Below are 26,346 nucleotides of genomic sequence, written 5' to 3'. Positions count from 1 at the left end.
ATGCGGTCTGCATCAGATCAGGCCTGGGAGCGACTCGCAGCGAGGGGGGATGGATGGGAGGGCTCATTTGAAATCTAAGGAATACACAAAAGAACTGAGGCAGATATGCTGAAGCCTGGAGAGAAAATGACAAACACAACTACTGCAGGTGCAAGACCTTAAACAGATCACAGGTTTATTTTTCTTCTTCTTCTTCTTGTGGAAACCAGAATAAAGTCAGACAGTTGTCAAACAGGGAGGGAGACAGGAGAGCAAGAGCTCCTAATTCACACGATTGTGATTAGTGTGACAGATTTAGTGCACAGTGACAACAGGGCCTTGCACTCTAATTGGGGGTTTTCAGCTCTGTATGTTATTTTAAACTGGCTTATAATGATTGCAGCAGAATGACACTAACTCCACTCCCACATACGCTGCCGGCAACATTCGACTGCATGAAGAAACAGTCACTTACTTCATGTTAAATATCCACTCTTTCTTGCGTCATAAAACTAAACAAAACTATTTCATGTACTCTTATTTTTGTACCGACAACATGGCCCCGTCCAAAAATGAGTACACAAAAGCAGTGGCGCCGCTCAATGATCACACAGCAGATATGCTGACAACAGCTCACATAAAGAACCTTAACGGGAATGGAGCATTTGTGGGTTTATTGTGGGTTTTCCACTCGCTTTGTTACCACCTGGCACGCTGCATCACATAAACTGGCCCAGCTGCAGGGTTAGGCTCTTCAACAGAAATCCCCCTGTGTGCTGTTGGAGCACAAGTGTGGCTCCAAGTAAAAAAAAAAAAAAGAAAGAAAGAAAAGAAATAAAGACAACATCCTGCAGCAAGGAGACAGTTCAGTGAAGCGTACTAAAATATTGAACAATGTCTTTGTCTTCTACTTTATTCAGACTGAGGCTTGGCGATTTGTCTAAAAGTTGGATAATGAGTAAAGAGGATGGGTGGATGTTTGGACACATGTTTGTATGGCGGGGAGAATGTCTGCAGAAAATGCACTGAGCACCAAGAAAACATGCAAACTCCACACAGAGAAGCGCTGCTCTGGATCCAAACATGTCGCTGTGACAGTGACGGGGTTTACCACATGCTGCCTCAAACGGAACAGTCACACTTTCATCGTTTGCTGGGAAGCTTAAACATCGTTTTTCGGCGTTTCAATAACAAGCTGGAGGGAAGTCCCGATACTTGAATAACACCACAGTGAGGTTTCCTCTCAGCCTTCGCTGCCGCCACAATTTGGAACGGAAGGCTGGTGCGTCCGCTCTCGGTAATCCCTCCTTTTGCTATGTTACTTTGGCATGATGAGATCGGAAACGTGCAACTCCACTGTTGAAGCTTCTTGTGAAGACGAAGTGGATATACGAATAATCTGATACGTATTTGAGATACAAACACCAACAACACTTTTATTTCGAATTGACAGAACATTTAATGCACCAACCTTCCCAAACTGACACGTGTAACCAAGTCATATAAACAGCAAGAGTTCATTTACTGTGGGAACTTGTCAGACCAGGCGGGGGTGGGCGGGGCAGAAGGCCAAAACCCCCGAAACTACAATGCTTTTAAAACTAAACCTGCAAGTTGAAAATGATCTGTGAATGTGAAAGTAAAACAGATTCCCGGGCACATTTCACTAATACTCTGTGTTTAATCTATAAAAGCCACATTGAGGCTTAACGCTTCTTGCACTACTTTGCGGGTTTAAGGTTTTATAACATATATCAGAAAGTCTTTCAACTTAATTTTGGAAAATATTTGATGAATTCTCATTAATCTCAATTACACCATCAACAAATACAGCAATGAGAAGGTGTGTTTTAATGAAATTATAAACATAAACCCTCCAATTATTTCTTTTATCATGAAAGGAATGAGAAAGAAAACCACCTGACCACTAGATTTCTCCTATTGCTGTTTTCTATGTGCCAAAGTATTTGACAAAAACAACTTTTGAAACTTGTCTCTGTGCGAACTGTCAGGAGCAGGGAGAGCAGTCGACTACAGTGGAGCAATGGAACGACAGGAAAAGTAGAAACAAAGAGGGAATAACAGCAAAAACATGAAGATGTTTGTTTTTCACTGTTGAAATAATGTACTTCCAGATTTTGACTCTGAGGAGAATATTTCCATTCTGATGATGATAGGCCGTCAAGTAGATGCCACCTAAATTCATGAAAATGTCTAATTTTTATAGTTTTTCAAGCGACTACTATGGACGTATTTTAAGTGGCAGGCGTTTTGCTCAGAATACCAAGAAGGTTGTTGCGTGAGGCAGCTTTGTGGGCGGCTCTACTACATCTGAGGTTTATTTGTGTTTGAGCATTTTAGAATGTGGATGCGGCCTGTCAGAGGCTCAGAGCAGCATCGCTTCTTATCTGCACACAAAATGGAAAAAGCGTGAGTGCTGCATTTTAAAGGAAGGGAAGAAAACCTTTCCCGTTTACTGTCGGTGTCGGGGAAAGGTGGAGTGCAGCGGATGCCAAACTGGCACATACAGAATGTGCTGTTGTCTAATGTCTGGTGCAAAAGTTTAATACAGGTTCAACAGACCTCAGAGCTCACAGGGAGACAGAAAAAAAAAGGTAAATATTTGTTTCACGAGTATCTATGTGCGTATATATTTCCTGTTTGATTTAGGTCTCGATTAAGGCTCCACATACTTTTCTCCAATAAAAAAGCCATTCTTTGGCTGAATGTTGGAGTTTTTAAATGTTCAATACGTTTTCATTTTTCAAATAAAAATATTATCTTTGCGGTTGGAATCTATACAGAACAACAACAAAAAATCACTGTTGAAGGACTGCTATAGGCTTTTACCGAGATAAACTAGACATTTAAGACTCTGCAATCACTGGACATGTTATAGCTTTGTGCTAATTGCAATTTTTGCTCATTCCAATTATCATATTCAGTTCTCATCTCTGTGTGTTTAAAGTTTGATTACATAGAATATGAATGACTGGTAAAACATTTTTATTATGCATAAGACCACAGACCACATCCTGTGTTTGCTCTGTGTCGATACTTGTATCTGTGTAACTTGGTACTTTGATTGAAGCACATCAGGTAGGATGTGGAATTGAACAAAAGCAGGGGTCGTCGTCCACGTCTGATCTGAGCTGGGTTTGGTTGGCGGTGTCCAGACCGCTGTCGCGGCGCCATTTCACCAGAGTTGGTTCTAATCAAACCAAACCTGCAGAGTGTGAACACAGCTTAAGAGACCAACACTCAATGCTGTGCGTGAACACATCCTGTGTGGACACAGATGGAGCGCTGAAGCTGCTGCTCGGCTGTTTTCACTGTGCAAGCGGAGGACAAGCTGCAACTGAGGAGTAAAGTTTTCACATTGAGTCACCAGACTTGGATTTGACATGTTCACATCGAGGAGTTCATTTGAAATGTCATTGATTATTCACATCCCTGCTCATCGTGTGCTGCGTGTTTAAATTCATGAGAAAGTCTCAGTTCTTTAGATCAGGAGCATGCAGAGTTAAGTCTTATTTTATATTTCATCATTTAGTCAGACTGTCACTTCGCTTTTTTTTTTTTTTTTTTTTTTGGGAGACCTCCCTTTGCTACACATCACCATGAGGGACGTTGAATATTTTGACTTCTTTCCCACTGAAATATTCTTTTGAGCTGTACTAACACTGAGAGAAAGCATAAAAAATATTTCTGACTTAATCTTAAGCCTGTTATTCTAAGTTGTTGGGGTTTTTTTTTTCTACATCTCTGGCAAAGGAGACACATTGGATGGCTTTCTCAATGTTATCCTTTAAATCTTACCTAAATTATTACTGGAATTACTCTGACTCTTCCAGCTGTGATATCAAAGCAGCAGCAGAACGACCTCATCAGAACACACTGTCCAATGAAAACGCATGAAAGAAAACCAGGATAATCTGTAACAGATACATAATCAATTCCTTCGGCAGAGGCCGGCCAGGAAAGCTCTTTAAAATGGTAAATTACATCATGTGGACCTAACAAGTGACGAGGCTCTGGCTTTCTAACAACCAGACTCCAGGCTCTTATACGAGGAGGTATGTGTCAATGGCACATAATTACATGGTTTACATCACCCGCACACACATACGGGCGAGCACGTCTGCTACAGGAGGTGATTTTCACAAAAGGAATGTATGATGTCAGTGAGTAAACGGAGGATAAAGCCATAGACTGGAAACTACAAGACCAAGCCCCGAAAACCAGTGAGATTTCAACGTGACGCAGGGGGTGGAGTTTCCTGATAAACTACATGCTCAATTCATCCTTTATATTTTTGATTCTGCTGAGGCGGTGGGAAGTTCAAAGAAGTCAGAGAGAGAGAGAGAGAGAGAGAGAGAGAGAGAGAGGGCAGAAGGAGAAGGGAGAAGGGATCTCACCCCCCCTACCCCCACCCCCTCTCGCCTGCTACCTGGTAATGTTGAAGACGTCCAGGAAAAGAAAAGCAGTGCAGGAGGCAGCGCCTCATCAACAAGCACTGATGTCCTGATCTTATCTCCTGGCACCTGGTCAGTCAGCAGCAGCATGACTGTGGGCCTTATTACCAGAAGGCCACACAAATAACATTAGTCATTTAGATGTGATGTATTGTAGAGAAAACATGTTACTGGCAAAGCATTTATTCCCCCGTTTCCTGTTTCCTGTTTCCCGATTTTCATCTCACAGAAGAAGATTTTAAATGTACGTATGTGTGCCAGGCCTCACTGAAACTTTTAAAGGCCACTGACAGTAGTTTATTAATGCTGATGATGTTCCTTTTAAAACCTATTTTGCTTCATAAACAGGAGTACCATCCAAAACATTAGATTGTATTTATGTGGCCGCTAAACTAAACTATACCCAAATAAGTATTTCAATATTTAGGCATAGGATGTTCAGGAGCCAAGAGCCACATTCTGTATGGGGAACAAGTGGGTAGAGCTCTCACATCACAGCAAGGGAAATTCCTAGTTCGAGACCAAGCTTTCTGTGGCATTTGCATGTTCTCTCTGTGCATGGATTTTCTCTTCAGTTTTTTCAGATTTCAAGTCCAAAAACATGTGTTGGAGGTTGAATTGGTGGTTTTTATAAATGTCCATCGGTGTAATGTCTGCGTGTGTGACTGTCTGTCTATCTTTGATGGACTAGTTGATTGTCTGGAGTGTACTCTACCTTCACCCATATGCAGTTTGGATCAGCTGCCAACCCTTTACTGTCTTCAGTTGGATGAGAGCAAAGTAGAAGATGGAGGATGGATAGATGGAGAGATGGATAGGCCACATTTAGCTTGATTTCACCAGTAAACATAACTTCTGAATACCAACAGCTCACGTTTTGAAAAAACTGTCCAATGAATGAATTTTTCCAATTAGATGAATAAGTTAATGGCTATAATAACAAGTCACACATGAAAAGTTTTAGATTTTTTTTATACTCACCTGATTTGACAGGACTGTTTAAGGGAAATGTTTGATTACCACAACGCATATACAAGTGCTATACAATTTATGAGTTTCATAAACCTCTTAAAATGTTGAAATATCCAATTTCCCATGCAAGTAGGGAACAGACAGCCACAGATGGTTTGCACATAAAAAAAATGAGCATTAAAAACTTTACAGATTCATTTTCTTTCATGCTGGGAACAAGGGGTCACTGAGGTCTGATGGAGGAAGAGAAATTTATGCCATGGCCTCCGGTCACAAGATCGCAAAATACCTTGATCAAAACAGACACTGATAAAGACACTTTTTTTTACTTCCTCCATACTTGCCAAGAAGCAATGAGGTTGTTCTCAGTCGCCCATAATGGACTTACCTCTCATGCTTCAGTAAATATGGTGTCGTACAGTTGTATGATTGCGACTACTTCTTCTTTACAGTGAGCAAACCTCAGTTTGATTCCAGTCTTCAGGTGTTTGCCTACTTTTCATGCGTCAGTTTCCTTGCTCCCACATATGGCACTTGTATGTAGATGATTGTCTCTTTGCGTGTAGAGATATATGAGAAACATTGTTAACCAGAGTCGATGACATTACCTACACTGTGTGCATACAGTTAATGACCCCAGCTAATATCTTCCTGTGTGTATAAAGAAGTGCCCTACAAATTAGATGAGCTAATCCAACCAATCATTCTGAATGTAAATATGGAAATTATGGAGAGAACTCACAGTTACAGGAAAGGAAATGGGGGTGTCTTGCCTCTGCATGCTGTGCAGACACACAGAGACTCGCTTCATCACGTCCTGTTTCAGCACCCTTCCAATGCAGCAATAAAACAATGTGACATTCAAGATATGTCATAACGACTACCCTAATGATAGTGGCAGATGGTTATTGAAATGTTAGTGTGGCAATCGTGCAGAGGGGTGGTACATCCATCACACTGCAAAACCACTATGTGTTAAACAATTTCCTTATGTTGAAATTACTCCCCATTCATTATACACGCCGACGTGGCGCACTCCCTGCCTCCTTTGATGCCTCTCTATTCACACAGATCAAAGACAGGAGACCCCCGAACGTCCATACATTACAGGCAAAACAAGCTCCTCCACAGGCTGAAAGAAACCATTGCCAGGTTAGTTATTTTAATGAGCTCTTCACTACCATCACCTTTTACCCGCTTTCAATATCCCACTCAGTCAGAAGCAGTTGCGATCTGAGCTCCTGCATTCACACCAGCTCAAATAAATCACTAATCTGAGGTGTGAACTAGAAAACTGAACACAAAAAAACCCCCAAAAACCAGGCAAAGAGAGTAATCTTTTCTACATGTTATCTATATCACACTCCCGTATCTGTCTGTCAGCGGTGACAACTGATAATAGCCTGCAGAAGAACACAAGGAAAGCACGCCTTAAACAGTGAGTAAGCAGATTGCAGCCAGGTGCTGCGGGTGTCCAAATGACACAACCAGCCAAAGGTCACCGAACTGCAGAGCTTAGATTACACAACCAAAGTTTGCTTTTAGGATTGAAATACATTTTCGGGTTAATTCTCAGTATGCTCATTTGGAGCCACTGAGTGTATGAACTTGTCTGGGTTGTTCGTGTTTTCTAGGCTGGTCTGTTAATGTTGATCACACGTTATCTTGCAGTACGTGCACTGAAGTGTGAAAGCAGCCAGAACATGCAGTCCAGGCTCGGGGTTGGAGCGTGCTGGTTTAAGCAGACACAAGTTTAACCACTTCACTCCACACAGCTGCAGTCCACGATCTTTTCCTCAGCTCCGCAGAGGGACGGCCGGCATCTTTGGGTGGTCCCCCCTTTTTTCCTCCATCCCCCTGCGCAGTGTCTGACACTGGTGTGACATTCCTGCTGGGGGTGACTGCAGGGTCTGTCCGTTCTCAGTGATGTTTTGGAAATTTTAGGAATTTTTATTGTGTTGCTCTTCAGACAATGGGGAGTGATGAAAAGGAATGTGTGGATCTTTTAAGGGTCAGTTGACCCTTAAAATTAAAAGGAAAATGTATTTTCCCGCTTACTCACAGCAAGTCGTGTCTAGGAGTGATTGGATTAAAGCTGGCTATTTCTTTGAGTTATACTTCATTACCAAAAGCTAGTTCAACAAGAACATGGCTATTAACGGTGAGTCTCGGCTGGTGTCTCAAATTTAAAGCCTTTTATGGGAAAACTGATCTTTATTGAGGTCAAGTATGCTCATATACCCTCTTGTAAAAAAAAAAAAAAAAAAAAAAGGGACAGCTGGGTCTACATTAGTATTGTGTAAGGGACTTCTTCATGTCCATCCATCTTCAAATAGGCTCCCACTTTATTCGGGTCACTGTCACGGGTGACTGGAGGCTATCCAGCTGACTGCAGGATGCACCCGAGACGCGTCATGAGTTTATTCCAATAAATATATGTTGACCTTGATAATTAGTCAGAAAGCATTACACAATTGAACAAATCTTTCACATTAAAAGAATAGTAGAAGTCATTCGTAACTCTTGAAATCAAGCAGAAATTTTTTGAATAGTTTTCGTCTGACCTCAGAAGAAAGAAACTTGTGCACATAATTAATGTCGACTAATGTTCATAGAGACTTCTGGACTTTTCTTAGTGTTTTATAGTCTTCATATTCCTACCACAGCAGATGTGGTCGTTTGTCTGCTTGGCAACAACTTGCGTGCTCAGCTTCTCATCTGTTGCCAGTGACTGCAAGACCCTCCAGGAGAATAAAAAGCATTCCCTCAGAAATTAATATAGCAAGACCCCAGATTGCTAAAACCCCTTCATGTTTCTCATATCAGATGGGCTTACCCCCCCTCCTCGAAGAATACTGACACTCACTTGCGCTCCCGACCATCCTCCCTTTGTCTCCGCGCCTCCGCAGGCTTTTGGCGCTCGGCACGAGGGCAGGAGGAGCCCCGCTTGGCACGAGGGGAGGATGATTCCCGAGCAGCCTGTCGACTTCACTCCCTAATGCTCTTTCGCCTGCCCCACTGACTGAGTTTTTAATAAATGATGAGATGTGGTATAAATAAACCACAAGGCAGTGCAACTGCCAAAAGGCAGAGAGGTAACACACAAGAGGTGATAAATAAGTCAACAAAGACTCATTGGCACTACGTGGTTCCTATCACTGTCATTGTGGCACGGCACTCGACGAGATGTGAGAAGTAGCGAGTGTGTCGCCGCACATGCAGAAATTCCCTTTGAAACAAAAGCAGCAAAGTTGTGCAGCACGTTAGGAGGTTTCTAAATATAACTCAAAGGGTAAAAGATTCAGTTTCTTGCTGTTTACATTGTTTCTTTCATGGTAGAATAGACATTTCTACAGCTGATTTCTACTGCACCTGACCAGGGTGTATCCTGCCCTCGCCAATGGATGGATGGATGGATGGATGGATGGATTTCTACTCCCATGTATTTCAAAGGTGATAATCCAAAGTTACAATGCAATTCAATATAATGCCTGCTGAGAAATTTTAATTTAATAATAAATAAAATAGATTAAATGATAAACAGGATGCTAACATGTTTTTAAATCTTGGAGGAAAGAAATTATGTATGACTGATAACCAGAAGAAGCATATTTTTGAAAAACCACAAAACAAACTGCTTACAATTTACAGCAGTGTCATGTTCTGTCCCATTAAGATAATGTCTCAATACAAGGCTGAACTACCCAAAGTAGCAGCCAGCACAAACATCACAAGATACTGTAAAACTTGCAAAACATGTGAACAAGTAGCACATTCAAACACAGCAGTACACTATCAACAATGACTGCAAAGTTATTTGCAAGCATCCCCTGTAAATGGTTGGTCTTTAAAGCAATGATTGTACTGTGAAGACAACTGGTGAACAGAGAGAGATCTGTTACCATACTGTCAATTTACCCTCAAAATATTAAAGTTACTCACAAGAGGCTGCCTGTTCTGTTCTGAACTGGGACTTTTCCCACACATTATGAACTCATTAATTAAAAATACAGTATTGCACTGTTACAGGAAAGCCTTGCTACTAACTTAATAAGTCCGGCTTATTGCAGTGAATTTGAAACAAGCAGTTATTGCAGCTTTTTTCATTTGGGAGTCCTTGATTCGTTCATCAAGATGTGATGAAATTACAACACTAATATTTAAGTGACCATTGGGAAAACAATGGTATTTTGCAAGAGAATATCAGCCCCATATTCCAACTCTGTCGCTGCCATTTTTGCTCCACTTCTGGTCTGCAGATAAAGACAAACCTTGTCCTAGTTTCTGCAAGAGCTGAAGCTGGTTCAGAGTGAACTTTAAAAGTAGGTGAATGTCTACTTTGTTGGCTGTTTCTGTTTGACAGGACAGTCCACTGAGCTGCGACTCAAGCCCCTGACAAAAGTTTTGTAATATATAATTAATATTGCACACTTTTTTTTTAAATCACTGGAGCCTGCATCGTGGTATCGTTGCAGAAACACCTGTGCATGGTGAATGCTGGTGAACTCCTTCGCTCGTCCCTTCCAGCACAACCATTTTATTGGACACCTACTTTACAAATGTAAAACCCACTTTTGGTTTAATTGAGCATCCATTAAAAAAGTGAACACCTCTTTTTAAATTTGACACGAGACAAAAAGCCTTCATGCAAGAATTTTGATCAGATTGGCCATCGTGATTAAAAAATGGCAGACAATGGCTGAGGCGAGGATGAATCAAGGTGGAGTGAGGAAAGGCTGAAAGGTTGTAAATTACACAGCATATCAGGATCCAGCATTAGTCAATGAAGCAGGACTCATGAAAAGAATCATGAAAGGCATGGGTGAAATGCTAAAATGTGGAAGGGGGGCTGTTTAAAATGTCCTTCGTTTCATCAAAGTGATTATTGTGGGTACTTAGCAGCTTTCATATTAAAATGATTAAGGTCCCTTTGAAAAACTAAGAGCTGGTGTGACTGTAGTCAGTGGGAGGCCTGGAATAAAAGACCCTTGTGGCAAGAGAAGAATAAGGCTCAAATACCTTGCAGGGAGCGCAGTACGTGGCAGGTCTTAGTTTCCTGGTGCTCACTTTCAGCTCGCCTCTGTTGCCATGTTTCTATAACGAGGAGGATCAAATATCATATAAAACACAAAGTAATTCCTTCCTTCATTTTAAAGCTTGTTTCATTAAGTGTATCTCATTTGATGCACGATAATTGATTTTAATATGTCATGTATCCATTCATCCACCTTCTTTCTTTTATCCTGTGCAGGGTTGTATAGCACTGGAGTCGATCCCAGCTACCTATTGAGCGACAGCAGAACACCTAGGAGCAATTTAGAGTTACCAATTAACATCAAAAGCATGTTTTTTGAAGGTGGGAGGACACCAGGGCACCCGGAGGAAACCACAGACACAAGGTGAGAACATGCAAACTCCACAAAGAAAGTCCCAACCGGCCCCAGAGCTTGCGTTAACCACTGCTCCACCCAAGAGCAAAACATTATCATACTTATCTAACTGCTTTTGTTCCTGTCACATTGTGCTCCCTTTTTCATTTAAATAAACATTTCAATGCCTGTGAACTTTAACAGATTTGAAAATTAAACATGTGTAAGACATCATCATCAGTGACCAGTAAGGGACAATAGGAACGAATCCCAGTCAGCATGGAGAGTCATGATTCACATGAAAATGTCCATCCATCCATCTTCTATACTGCTATTTAATAACTAGCCTTAAATGCATGGAGGACAACTCTATACAGAAAGGCAGACGAGCCTGGACTCGAACTGTGGATATTGTTGGTACTCCACGTGAAAATATAAAGGATTTTATCACATCTGTTTGTACATATTAAGGTGCACATTTACTGTGGACCAAAATGTAAATCTGACACATTGTAGTTAGTATGGTTTGTGTTCACACCTACGTTTTGTCAGGTCAAAGCTACCCCAGCTGACCATCAAAATTGTACCGTGCCATATTTACATGGAGGTCACAGACTGGAAAATCGGAAGCTCTGAGTAAAAATTGCAGGGAAATTGCTAGGGGTTACACAAATATGCCAGTTTTTAGTGGCTTATGTTTCACATTGTGTTTCATTCAAAGCAGAAGGAAGCACTAATTGGGCTGCAGAATGTAGTTCACCCGGGACTACAGGAACTTTTTCAGCTCAGACGTCTGGGGTGTCGCACCCCGTTGGTTTCATAATGCACTTGAAAGTGAGCTAAGGAAGCTTGTGTTCTAAGAAACATTAATGGGCACGTGATAATGCTGAAAGCTGGACTAAGGTGCCTACGAAGGCAAATCAGATGTGAAGTGCTGCTGTACCTAGTTTCAACTCTATTCATATAAAAATAAAAAATTAATTAGATTGTACATTAAACTGATTGTTTTGCGACACCTAATACCTGTATTTAGATTTCATCTAACTTCAAGGGATTTACCATGTGATTGTTAAAGCAGATTCCCAATATTAAAATGTCTCGTACAAATTGCTGGTTGTAGGTGGTCAGTTTGAGGACTGTGTGTTCCAGCCTCTGGGGCATTCAAACCTCACCTTATCTCTGAAACATAAAAAGCTTCTCCACATCTTATTGAACTGGGACAAAACAATCTCATCAAATAAAAGAGACATCATTCATTTCCGCGCCGCCGCCAGACCTTTGAGGACAACCCGTGCTTATTAGAAAGCACAGCAGTCAGCTACATTATAAATGGTTAGACTCACTTTGCAGTAAATGCAACAGAGGAGCAAATATTGATCAATTGATTAGCGTCTGAATGTGACTTTGCTCAGTTGAATGTTAATGGTAGTGAACAGATGCCTGGAGAGCCACAAAAACAACAGCTCTGAGGTCTGTCTGGATTAAAGGCCTGTGTCACAAAATCACTGACTTAAGTGAACAGGAGAGAGGTCGTGGCCTCTGAGAGGGGCTGCGCTAATTCAGGCCTGAGATTGTAACCGGACAACACAATGTCGTAAACCTTGTCGAAAGGCCAGCCTATCCCCTTAAAATGATTTTGAACGATCACAATGTCTTAAAATCCAAATTGAATGTAGACCTTGCTCCACAAGACGTGACAGATTGTTGTTTCTGCACTACAAAGAAATTATAGAGACACATAAAAACAGTGGGTTAATGAAAATAAAGGCATTGTTTTGAGGTGTTAGGTGGGTGTGCACAAAATTATACTTAATTTTACAACTGGAGGCTCACTGCCAACTGCTGCTGAGAGGCGGTCAAAAGCCTTAAAATTTCAACGTTTGCCACTGTTTTATATTTAGTTTAATTCTGCATGGCCACGGTCATTTTTATCACAACGTTAATATCAAATTTCCACTTCGTGTCATCTTTTTTTTTTTTTACTTTGCCACATGTTTCTCTCAGTGTGTTCTTGACCCTTTGCACCTCTTGCAACATTTGAAGAGAGTTTTATTGTATCACAAATACGCTTGTTTCTTTTGTCCTCCTTCTGTCATCAACACTTTCCATTGTTCTAATCTAACGAAACTTGAATCACTTATAGAATTAAACATTACGACTCACACTATTTAATTAACAATAAAGGGATTTTATGTTTGTGCACTTGTTATATAATATATTTTCTTCGGCGTAAAAGCCCCATGTGTTTTATGTATGTTTACAGAATTCTGACCCAGTTTCTGTAATGGCTTGGCAAATATTGTGTTGCACTGGAAAAGGTCAGTGGCAGTACGCCGTTATCTGCATATAAATTTAACAGTCCGCTTTTCCAGCATACTTGTTTCTCAGTGTTGTTTTAAATCGCAAAGATCTTCGAGCGGGGATTTATGTGAACTATTTCGTGTTACGACTATGCAACTCAGAGCAATCTGTAGCGAGAGCATGGTTGTTAAGAATTACCATAACCCCCGACAAGCTCAGCACCCACCCACAAACACACATAACTGGGGGATATGATCTTGCTAACAGGGCGTCTGCACATTTACCACCCAGTTGCCAGATCGTAGGAAGTGGGGCTGTGGCTGTCGTAGCTCAAGGGGCAATACGCAGTGTGCCATATATAAGCTCTGGGAACGCAAGGGCTGTGTGTTTTTGTCCTCACTTCACACACACACACACTCACCCCGTACACATTCCCAGGGGAGAGAGAGCAAGGCAGTCAATCACTCTGAGCAACTAGGGCACCTTATCCCCGGCTAACCCTCGCCGGTTGGACACTGGCTCATCTGGCTTAGCATCACACGGGTGTAGAGCTGGGGAGGAGTCCTGTCCTCGAATCACTCTGGCTGAAGGTAACACCGGGACACACAGAGAAAATATTGTTCCTCCCTTTGATACACTTTGAACAGCCAAACAGCTGCTGACTGTAACCATGGATAAGAGTGTTCAGTATAAGTGGTATAAAAGCAGCCAATTAAGTTCACCATGCAAAGACAACAAAGTTGTCAACAGTTTAAAACATTATATCTGATGGCAACACGCCTTAATCTCAAATTTAACCCCGTGACCTCTTTCTTCTTAATGCGACCTGCTCTCATATCTCATCAATAAATCAGAGGCTCCCTTCAGAATTTCAACATGAGTCTGGAACTAAAAGATATATTCAACCTAAATGTGTTTCCTCCACAAATCAGTTGATTTGGAGCACTCAGCAGGAAAGCAAAGGGAAAAAATAGGAAAAAGAAAAAGTATCTTAACATTTCATCTCTGCTGCTTTTCCACAGAGAGCTTTGGCATTGTCTAGAGACGGTGCAGAGATCTTCTACCAAAGCTTATTAATTCACTCCTCTCATCTCCCCGAGCTGGCTATCATTACAGCCCTATATATAGAGTCGTGTAGGGAATAGCGAGGGATGCACACACACATTAACATTAATGACTTTAGGCTCTGCTCATGAGTCTCGTGTGCTCACAGACACACTTACACATGCAACCGTGAAAGGAAAAAGAACCAACCGCTTGCACCCCCAAGAAATAAACATCCCCTTTGTTTACAAACAAAAGAGAGGCTGGTTTCCTGTTCACTACTATATATCTCAGCATCAAGTTGATTTTGCAGATCTTATTTCACTGCACATCAGGTCGGGCTGCAGGCGACAGCACAGTCCGGGATCCTCAGTAGATCGGTTGACCGAAAACTCCCACTGAGTGTGCTAATGAACAATCATTAGTGACTTCCCCAGTGGTTGTCATAAAGGACCAGTGCATGGTGGTACTGTGAAAGCAGGATCACATTGTGTCGGCCCGTCCTTAGTAATTCAATCCTGATCTCAGCAGGAGTCTACACAGCCCATTTCATTTTCCATGTGGCGCTAATCAGGGTCTAATGTCTGAAATTGCAACTATACGCTCTAGGTTTTGTGCACAGATCTGAGTGCATCCTGACTTAAATCCTGCAGGAAGCATCAGAGGGAGGGAGCCAGTGCTGGGGCTACTTTAAGTCCTTCCTCCCCTGCAGCACCCCCAGCTGCCCCTCCGCAGGCCCCATCCTGGGTGGCTCAGTAGTGGGGCAGCAGATGGTGCTGGGGGGGGGGCATGTACACGTAGTCCTGTCCCCCTGCCTGAGCCTTGGGGTGTTTGCAGCACGGCAGGGGCTTCCACCCAGTAGCAGCAGAATGTGACCCTTCTCTCTCTCTCTCTCGCGCGCTCTCTCTCTCTCTCACTGCCCTCAGGCCTGAACACGGTCAGCCGCGCATAAACCAAAGACAAGGCCAATGCCATTCTCCTCCACATGCACGCAACACTCCCACCCCCCCCCCCCCCCACACACACACACACACACACACACACACACACACACACACACACACACACACACACACACACACACACACACACACACACACACACACACCCCTCCCTGTACACACACACAAACAAACAGGAGCTGCAAAGGTGGGTCGATTGGCCAACTATTTCCCCCCATCGAGGATCCATTAAGTGTCTTGTGCATGCATGTTGTTCACACGCGGGATGAATGATTTATTCAGGGGGGCTTTTCAATTGTCAGAGATGGATGGCGTCAATAGGGGTTTTGTCCTTGTTGATGAATCAGGCGATTTGCCACTTTAAACCGATCCATCCTCATGCTGGTGAGCAAGCATTCCCTTATAGAGACCGACAGGGACATCTTCTGCTTATAAGGTGGCCTTAAGGTGTGGAAGAGAGGGAGAAACAGGTGGGAACAAATGGTTTGTAGGCTAGTGATAAAGCCCACCGCAGCTTGTATACCTACTTAAAGCTCTGCGCTGCCTGCCTTCATTGTTTTTGATATCTTCATGCAAATAAGAGCCAGATGATTTGGCATCGCAGATTTAAAAATTAAAGCTAACTCTGTGGATTGTGTAACAGAGTAAGAGTATTAAATGACTCCATGTCAGGGTTCTGAGACCCCTGAGCACAGTTGGCATCAGCTCCTCGCCTCCAGGTGGAAATACAAAAGGAAAAGTGACTAGCTCAAGACTTGGAACTTTTAGCAATTCAATGTTGTTAATATATGTTTATAATTAATTCAATATATGAACAGACAGTCATCTTTCCATTATTAATTGAATTTCCCTTATTGTCTGGTCACAGATATATCAGTCGAGCATATGGATCTCCCTGTGGAATCAGCTGACAAATGTGCCTCGAAGCGTCATATGCATTTGAATAAGCACCCATTTAGATTATTTAGCTCTGGGAATACTTGGAAAAATTCACAATAGTAAACAATTAATGAGGAGAAAAAGCAGCAATTAATCAACATGAATGAAAGGAGAAGAAAACTGCATATCACTTGAGGATTAAAATGATTTTGGCATGCAGGTTTTGATTTAATCGTCATTATTCCATTGTGAGCCTGTGCATATTAGACAGTGGGACACTGTAGTGGGGAAAGAGTGCTGTGAAATAGGCGCAATAGGCTGAGCTTGTGTTTTCCTGGAGGCACACTGCATGCTCTCGTGTCATTCTCGCTCACTGCTGGCAGTGACCAAATCCATCATGACATGTGGACAACAAAGAGCTACAAGAATGCCTGCCTAAGTGTGCACATGCACACACACACACACACACACACAGCATCTTAGAAGGCTGCGTACAGTGCACTATCTCCCCAGAACACAAGCCTATCCTCATGCACGGGGAGCATTACATGTCACAGAACACAGTGAAATCTTTAAGCACCATATCCAAAGGAAAAAAGCCCCATCAAATAGCTCTCCTTGACATGAAATACAGTAGAGTTGTTGATGGTGCCAGAGTGGAGCTCGAAAATTGGGAGAGTCCAGTCATCAGTATGTTCCAGGCAATTCTTTAAATTAGCACGAGATTAGGGAGTGCATGGTGATTAGGCTCATTTGAAGTATTGAGGATCCGTCTGGGCATTGGCAAAAGCCACACTTTAATTAATCTGGTAATGGATGAGAAAAATAAGCACTCTTACGCACATATCAGCATTTTGCTGAACAGGAGGAAGTGGAGGAGATTGGGGAGAATGTGCGGGGGGAGGTTGTTGAGAGATGTGTATGGGTGGAAGGGTAGTAGGGGGGTGGCGGCTTTTTAAAGGCAGACACAGAGAGTGAAATGGAGCATGTTGCCTACAGGGAAATTAGCACTGAGTGTAGTCTGATGAATGCACCATTGTATCTATGTAATAATGGAAAAGGGCGATTGTGTGAAGTGTGTAGTTCTTTTTCACTCTCATACCCTTGTCTGGGAGTTTCCCCTGGAAACAAGGGATGAGGCTTTGAGATCATACCAAGTGCCACATTAACAGTAACAAATGTACTGTATGTGAGAAGGAATGACTTCTCACTCTGAAAGGCTGGAGTCACAGATACAGACTGTAGTTATGGACCTGCAACACGTTGCTCATTTAACCCCGTCCCATCAAACTGAAGGCATGACATTTTGATGATAAATATACTTGTGTTGTGTCATGCATATGCATAAGTAGCCTGCCCACCGCAGCGCTTTGCGAGAAAAGCAACATATATTTGTGCTGCTCCTGAACCAAGCCGGTGCTCGTTAAATAATTGAGCCATGGGAAAAGAGCCCTGGAAGAGGTTAAGAGAGGCAGAGCTGCACAGGTTCCACGGCGTCCGTGCATGGTGGTCGGGATTCTGCCAACATGAAGGCATCTCACCCGAGACTGCCCCAGGAGTGGACTTCTTCGCCTAATTAGGCTTACGCCCCTTTAACATTTAATAACGGCCAGCTGGATCTTCAGTTGAATACTTAATCCTGGTTGGTACTGAGGGATTTCACGAAGATTATCGGGATTATGAGACAAAAGAGTGTCCCTTCCTGGTAGAAATTCCTCCCAATATTTTACTGATATTTCAGTGGCTAATTTAGCTCCATAGCTTCCGTGGCACTGTCAGCTGATGCACAAGACATACCCTGCAGACAGTTTTCTCTTTGTTATGCCACAGGATGTCAGACATCAGTGATGAACAGATGCGTGCTCCGCGTCGTGCAGCCGGTGGAATCGGTGCCAGTGCCTATCACCCTAATACACAGAGCGTGGATAGTATAATAAGCAGTAAATGAGAGATCTTCTGAAAGCCTGTACTAAAAAGCCTAATCACATATGGTGAAGGTCAGTGGACCATCTGCTGACTGATTGTTATTTTGGACAGCTCTCGCCATACCTGAACACCGACATACTGAAGGCATCCCTAGCTGCCATCCATGAAGTATGAACCCTCATAAAAAAACAAACAAAAAAAAAACAACTAATTAAATTTGGAGGAAGAAATGCCTGTCAGACAAATATAAACCTCACAGGACAAATAGCCATAAATTAATAATCTGATGTTAAATATAGAACTTTTTAATAATTCAAGACGGTTGCAATGCTTTGCACACTGTGCATGGGAGTATTTTTGGTGTGTGTCATTCTTGAGCTCAGGATACATTAAGACATGTCAGTGTCTATTTACCACCTCCTGACATCCCCCACTGGACATACAGCCCTTGTCAGCTTTGCTCCAAACCAACTTCACAGCATGAAAAACAGATAATGCTAGCATGGCCTACTTATTTTCCACTGCCTTTCCCCGTGTGTGTAATAAGTAGTGATGGCATGTCCTCTTAAGGGAATGTAACTGTGAATGTGAGGAAGCCTTGTGAAGGAAGGGTCAGTGAGGGAGGGAAGAGCCGGGCTTGGCTCTCGTCAGACGAACTAAAAAATCCTTCCCCTCAAAAAAAAGACGCACACGATGAAGTGATAACGTAAAACTATTTTTATCAACAAGTCAAGGCTTGCCACTGACTATTTTTGGACAACGTTGCAAATTAATAGTCATGACTTATCGCATATCGCTGTAATACCATGAGTGACATAATTCTTCAATGCACAACTTTATGGTACTTCAATAAGGACATTTGTTAAAACTAAATCATTTAAGTCGATTTAGGGGGAACCAATATTAAACAATACAAATGACCTTTCATAAGAGGGAATACTTGTTTCTCTTTGACAATGACCAGCTGAATTAAGTAGAAATAACATTCACCCATATTTAGCTTTGATTTCTTGCTGAATACCTTGAAGATTCAGTATTAATTCATTTATACTGGCATACTTAAGTTTAATTATTCAACACATAAAAATAGTCACCCACAGTAAAGGTGAGAGTACAAGTTAGAGGGACTCATTTTAAAACATGTCATGGAGCTTTTCTTGAACAGCTCTCATTGGGTAATAGTGATGGCTACAAAATAAATGGAGCTGGAGCACAGTGCACAGACGAGAGTGGTGAAGCAGGTCGCCCTGTCACAGGCGCCGCTTTGTCCGCATGCCAAAAGTATCCTTGGGCAAAAATACAAAACCTCAAGTTCGGCCTGATGGAGGGCAAGTGCCAGGGACGCAAGACTTTATCAGCACATCGACAGAAGCGGCTGATATCAGCCTGAAAGTGAAATATTGGTATCGGCCCAAAATGAACATTTCTGCTGATTTGACAGGATGATAAAATGAAACCAAGTAAACAAACACATTAAATGTCTACATCGGCTAGAGGCTGACACACAGTAGGCACAATGATTTGTTATTTCCCCTACAGAAAAAGATGCTGTAGACTTCGATTAGCTGGAAATTTAAGTATCTGCATTGACTTTCAGCTCAAATTTAAAGGTATATTGAACATTGCACTTATATAATCTTGTTGTTTATACCTAGTGATCTGTCTCTTTGTTTCTGAGTTATATGAAAAGATATATGAAAACTTTCCAGAAATTTCAAATCAAACACATCGAATGAGCATTTCTGAACAAAAAACAGTCAGTGACAGTGACCGTGTGATGAGATCAGGTATTGTGACATTGAAATTAGAAGCGCAACACTCAGATCTAAGTGGAGCCACAATGCATCCGAAAGAGCTGCACAATGAGCGCTGAGCGTGCATTAAAACAACTCAGCGATTCAAAGTGCCGGCTTGAGTGAGGCTGCAGAAGAACGGTGACTGTTGAAACAGAAACAGATCTGAGTGTGAGCTGACAAATATACAGTGCATTCAGACCCAGTGAACATGTGAGGTGAAACGGTATCAGGACTGGGTGCACTACATTGAGCAGCAGTCACTTTTTCACCCCCTTTTCTTTAAATGGCTGATAACTTTGTATCCATAAAAAATACAGTTTTGTCTTTTTAAAGCCACACAGTCAAAGCAGCAGTGAAAAGGAACTTTTTTTTTTTTTTAACAGTCATCTGTACGCTTTTACAAAAGAAAGTAAGTCAATTCTGAGCTACTTTATTCGTCGCCTCAGTAAATGACCTGCGTTAAGTCAATCAATTGGCTCTGGCTAAGACAGCCACTCTCCAGGATTAGGTCTGTGACCCACACTGCCTGGGCTACTTACATAAATACCCCGTTACAAGGCGGTTGAATAGACGTCTATACATCCTACGTTCTCTGACCTAGAATCTGCCAGTCGCACCTCTGTTACAGTGCAGATCTAAGCTGCCTCCATCTGTACCATATGACCCTGAATTTTAAGCAGGATTTTGGGCTGGCTAAGGAGATGCATGTCTGACGGTTGTATTTATCTGCTGTGGATGCCATCCCTCTCCTGCTGGGACCACGGCATCTTAATTCAGGATGTGGATCTCAGTCAGCAGGTGAACGCTGGTCTAATCAACCAGCCATATGTCCTCCTATCCACTGACTGATTAAGGTTTCCCCTCTCCCCTCGCTGATTGCTGTATGGTTTGATAAATCATTTCCCCTGTGAAAAATGCTAATGTTATGGTAATGCAGGTTGCAAACTGCTGTCCATCCAGATAAAGGCTGCCAGTTCGTCTCGCCCTCGTACCATACCCTTGCAGAGATCAGTGAAAAGACAGGGGCAAAACCAATCTATCCATCTATATTCATTTTTCAGAAATCTCTTGCCCTCATCCTCCCACGTGGCCCATCTATGTTGTCGGGTTAGTCACAGGAACAAGTCCTGAAATCCTCCTCAATCTCTTTTTTGGGTCACAGGAGCAGGAGGAGAAATCAGTTACCAGATCTCGGTCAAATCACAGACCCATAGTACAGTTTAATGCTGCTCCCCCTCCCACACACACACACACTGATATCCTGTTTTAGAATTTGTCTGATACATTACAAACATATCTCCCCTGCTGGGGAGGCAGCCATTGAATTTAGGTCATGACCAATCACCTTGTTATCATGTGATTTTGTACTGTAGCAAGCAAATAAATTGCAGCGACGCCTTAATGCTGCTAAAGCCCCAGTGAAACCAGCCACCATGCGGGAGGAGTTCATACCATTTCAGCAGCTGATGAACATCTGTTCAGCATTAGTGGTTACTGCTTTGCGGTCCGGGGGTCTGGGTGCAGCACAACTGATAATGTTGAATCCTCAGGTGCAGTTCCCCTCTGATTGTATAGGCAAAAAAAAAAAAAAAACTTAAAATAAAACACATGGAGACAACAAATTTAGAAATATCATTTAAAAAAATGGAGTGAAAGTGTGTGGATCAGTCAACTTGATACCAAAATACTTAATAAAATGTAAGAAGATTACATAACATGCAATATGCATGCATTTAATTGATACTTAGAATAGAGTGTGGCATTAATTTAAGCTGCTTATTTACATTACTGATGTAAATACTCGACAGTAACTAATCTGTTTCTGGGGTTGTTACGTACTCAAGCTCTCAGTTTACTATTTTCTTAGTTTACTGTTACTCTGCATGGCGTTCTGGCTTCGTTCACCAACTCAAATCTTCTTTTTGGGTTGTTAGTTTGCCCCAAAAAGTCATATTTCGTGTGTTTTTCTCCTGGGTGAATGATTCTTGTATGAGTCTTGTGTTTTTCTTACTGCAGTCAGTTTGAAGCCCTGACACCTCCTGTCACCTACCCTGTTGTTTTTCTGTATTCTGGGGATATTTCAGCTGGGTTCAAGTTGTGTCGCTCAGCGCTTCAACTTGTTAAAAAAGTTGAAGAATATGACAAATATCTGTTGAATTTTACAATAATTACACCTCTTTCTTTAACTCATCCACCTTTGTCAAACATCATGGACATCTTTTTAAACAATATAGAAAATGTTTGCCTCTTCCTTTGGTATTCATATTGGCAGCGTTGGCGCAAATTTGATCACAATTGTTTTGGGGAAAGACTTTCTTGACAATAGTTTATAATTCAATATGTATTTGTTTTTCTCTCCATCAGTCATTTAAGTAGCTCCAGCCCTGCTCAGAACTAAAACACATTCCATCATTTTAAAGATTCATCCCATTCTTGTGGGTTTTTTCACTTGTTTTTGTTTCCATATATAACAACCCAGTTAATAAGTGAACCAACCACCCTTTTCAGGGTTAAAACCCTTAAAATCATTGAGTGTTTAGACATTTTGAGCAGGTTTGAAGTTAAAAAAAAAAATTAGATTTTTTTTTTCATCTTTATGTGTGATTTATTTTTATATCAGATTTTTGTTCTTAATGACTTATGAGTTAAATGGAACTCGTGCCTGAGGGTTAAGCAGATGACCACTCAAAAAGTAATCTGCTTAGTATTTACCTACACTGTTTAAAAACACATTTGAATCTATTCAGATTAAGTAGATTGAATAACCCTTAATCATGTTCCATGAACAACATGTATTCAAATGCACAATTTAACAAAGAGAAACTCAGTATGCTCATGTTAGTCAAACATATTTCTGATGTGTGAACTAAACAACTGTTTAATTTATTTATTTATTTATTTGGGAGGGGGGTGACATGCAGACTCACTAAGGGCTTTTTCACTGATACACCAGGAACATCTAACTGCGTGGACCTTCGGCAATTCTCTTTCATCATCTGTCATTATTGCCACCAAGCACCAGTATTATTCTGTCTTGAATGTGTGTCCAGAGGTGTAGGTGCACATTCCTGTGTGTTTGTGTGATTCACACATTCCACAGGTTTTAAGAAAGGTCATGATGAACATATTTCTACAGTCTTGTGGTACTCTCTGTTTACATACCAGACATGATCCAGGGAGACAGGGCGACTGACTCAATAAGCCTGCCTGGGATTTTTGTTCATCTCAGCTGCTCACAGCGCATCACTTTTCTTCTCCACAAGTTTCCACATAGAATCTGTTGTTCTAAATGTTAAAAAAAAAAAAAAAAAAGTCCCAAAGCCAGTGAAAACATCCCAGCTCAGACACTGCAATCAACATTTATCGTCCAGATGATGAACTGACGGACTGACAATCAACAGCTCAGTAAATAATAACAATGAGAAGCACTTGCAGCTCCTCAGGCTGCACGAAGCTCAAAGCTGTGAAGTTTCTGAAGAAGCTGCATAATTAAAATGGTTCCGAGGCTTATTTGGCGCCAGCCCCCAAAATCAGCTTCAGAAAAGTCTTTCCCCACATGAAAGGGACAGGAATGGGCCTCAGTGGAGGGGAGGGACCTTTCCCCTGGAGTCTGACCCCTGACCTGCATCTCCATGATCAGCTAATTGGCAGAGAGCGAATCCAAAGAGCCAAAGAATTTCTCTGGGAGGAGCCAAGCTGATGGGACAAGGGCATACCCAGTGGGGGGGAAGAGAAGAGAAGAGAAGAGAAGAGAAGAGAAGAGAAGAGAAGAGAAGAGAAGAGGAGAGGAGAGGAGGGGAGAGGAGAGGAGAGGAGAGGAGAGGAGAGCTGCTCATGGAGACAGAATTGAATAATTCCTTTGTGTTGCTTGACTCCATGTGCGAGGGAATAGCAGCACATAGGAGCAGCAGTGATTACAGACACATAAACTGAAGGAACACACATGAGAATACCCCAGGCAGGTGTGTTGCCACAAACCCGCTCGTGATGAGTCAATAAAACACACAGCCGCGAGTTTTAAACAGGGCCGTCATCAGCATTCAGACAGGCTACGCAGATTTATAAACCACAGGATTGCAATACCTTTTTCATGAGCAGTTATCTTATGAATAATAAACGTAGGCCGTATTTGATGAGCCCATTGACGTGCAACCATAAACCTACTTTATTTGCAACGCAGGGGTTGGTCTGGAGTGTCTCTTCTTCATAAAAATGGGATCTTTGCTTCCAAAGCTTCGTTGAAGTAACGGCACCATTTGGGTAATGGCATACTAATATTTTACATGAGCTCAGGGAGACCTGATTTACTGCAGCGATGCTGGGTGGAATCTTATGCAATCAAAGCATTGTTTCACCTCCCACTGTGTTTCTTGGAAGGTTGTTATGAAATCAGAAACCTTAGTGTTTGATGGAGAGACGACTTTTAAACACAGATGAAATGACATTTCCTTCTTTGTATTTTACTTCAGTCTCAAATGTTTGAGTATTGGATCGGAATCAACACAATATTTGCATATTTCCACTCTTTACATGCCTTTTGAAAAAAATATCTCATATGTATATTTATTTAGCTGTTTAGTAATGATGCTTGTGCAACATCACTTTTTTTTTTTTTAATAAAACGGAAAAAACGCAAATTCTGAACTGAGATTTTGAAATATTAGAAAACAAAAAACCTCATCTTAGATAGTGTTCCTTTAAGGAGGTGTTTGCGATTGCTAACTTTGCAACAACTATATTTGACATGAAAGAAGGTGAAACTTCATCAATTCAGTGGCACAAAGTCGGTATGCTTTTCTCTCTCGGATTCAGCAACATTCAGACGTGCCAGATGTGTCCCTTTTGCTTTCATCAGCAAACAGCGTAGTAGGACCTTCACAACACTCGCACACACACACACAGAGGCTGCTGCTGACTGACTGTGAGTGTATTTAAGATACAAAAGATAAGATAAGTTAGAAAAGGTTCTGAATCACTCGTAAGCAAGCAAGCTGTATCAGATCAGGTTTTGACATTCATTAACGAGGCAGTACTGGTACTGAACGTGGTGTGGTTGTACTGTACGTACAAGAGTGCAGATGTGGGCGCACGTTGCGTGTTTTACCTAGATTGTAGGTACTTAATCAGTCACCACACTCAGACGATGCCTGAACTGTAACAACAAAAAACAAGTGTGTGGAATCATTCAATCTTAAGGTACACAATGGTTACAATTAGAACTTGTAAATAAAGGGACATAAAATAGAGAATTCCCTGAAATGATCATAACATACAGTTTGTGTACTCTTGTGTTTATGTCTTTGTGGAACCTAAATGCAGAGTCCCAGAGGTAATTGTTGGTGCTGATGTGGTTTTAGGGTGTACGGTAGAATCAGGGGCGGGGAATCGGTTGTGATGGTTCTGGTGAGGACCGGTAGTGCAATCGCAGCAGCGCACGTGTACACGAGTGCGTGCTGTACGTCACACCCAGCCGCAGCCTGATACCGCCAGCCGACAGAGAGCTCTGACCTTTGAGCCCCAGCCACGTAACAATCTTCCCGGCCCGCCGCCCGCCCGGAGTGCCAAGGCAGCCTCGGGGTCAGACACGGACAGACAGTATTCTGGTCGCAGCGGGGCTCAAAGTCCGCCTGCGTGTTTGTTTATGCCTTCTGGTTTTTAAAGGCCGTCGGCTGGCTTGCTTTGCGACACAGTTATTCATGTCGCAGGGTGCAAAAGGATGAGGTGTTCGGTTTGTTGCCGAGCAGTTCCTCTAAAAGCACATTTGCAATCTTTCTCAGGAACTTCTGACTCAAAGATGTAACACCCACCACCAGGAAGCTGCATGCTGACTGGCTGAAGCGTGGGTCACGAACTTTCCATTCCTTCTTCTCGACAATTTTCTCTGACTGACACCTTTTTTTTTTCTTTCTTTTAATCAACCTACATCTTCTTCACACCAAAACATCTTTACATTGCAGGAAAAAAAATAGAATAATCAATCTTTACTGATTTGTTAACCAGAAAACTAATTGAAATTCCTGTTTCAGTTTCTCGTAAATATACATGCAATCCACCAACGGCCTTGTTGGTTATTGTTAATAATGTCTGCAGATTTTATTTATTCAGTGGGTAAAGTGTTTGTCTTCTTAAGCCTGACTGAACATTTGGGGTTTTTTGGGGGGTGGTTTTCTTCAATTTTCAAGAATATTCAGCACGTTGAGGAAGAGATCTTCTCATCCCTCCTACATGTGCACACATTTCAGTTTCAGTTGTTTGATTTGGCAGATTTTATTTTAATAGTCTTCCAAACTGATGAGTCGTGAGTTTAAAGGCCCTGCTGAAGAATCATTAGTGACCGTACTGGTTCTGCCATCTAAACAACCAGCAGTTTTTAATCTTCTGGACAGTAAAGTTTCTATTAGCTTAACGGCATCGTTTGACTTAAAATATGAAGGCCTGTTCCTGAAAATCTGCACAATTTGCAGAAATTGCCTGGCAATTGTCCCAGAAAAGCAAAATGATTGTAATAACTATCATCGTTCTTTGCTATGTGTGTTTGTCACATGTCTCTTACCACCATGACTTTTGCACGTGACTCGTGCTGCTATGACTGTGTGATATTTAAAGCACGTGTGGCACAAACGGCGTTAAGCAGACAATGGAA

Source organism: Blennius ocellaris (genome assembly GCF_963422515.1).
Source record: "Blennius ocellaris genome assembly, chromosome: 19".
Lineage (NCBI taxonomy): Eukaryota > Metazoa > Chordata > Actinopteri > Blenniiformes > Blenniidae > Blennius > Blennius ocellaris.
The sequence above is the reverse complement of the archived record's forward strand: the minus strand, read 5'-3'. Positions refer to the sequence as shown.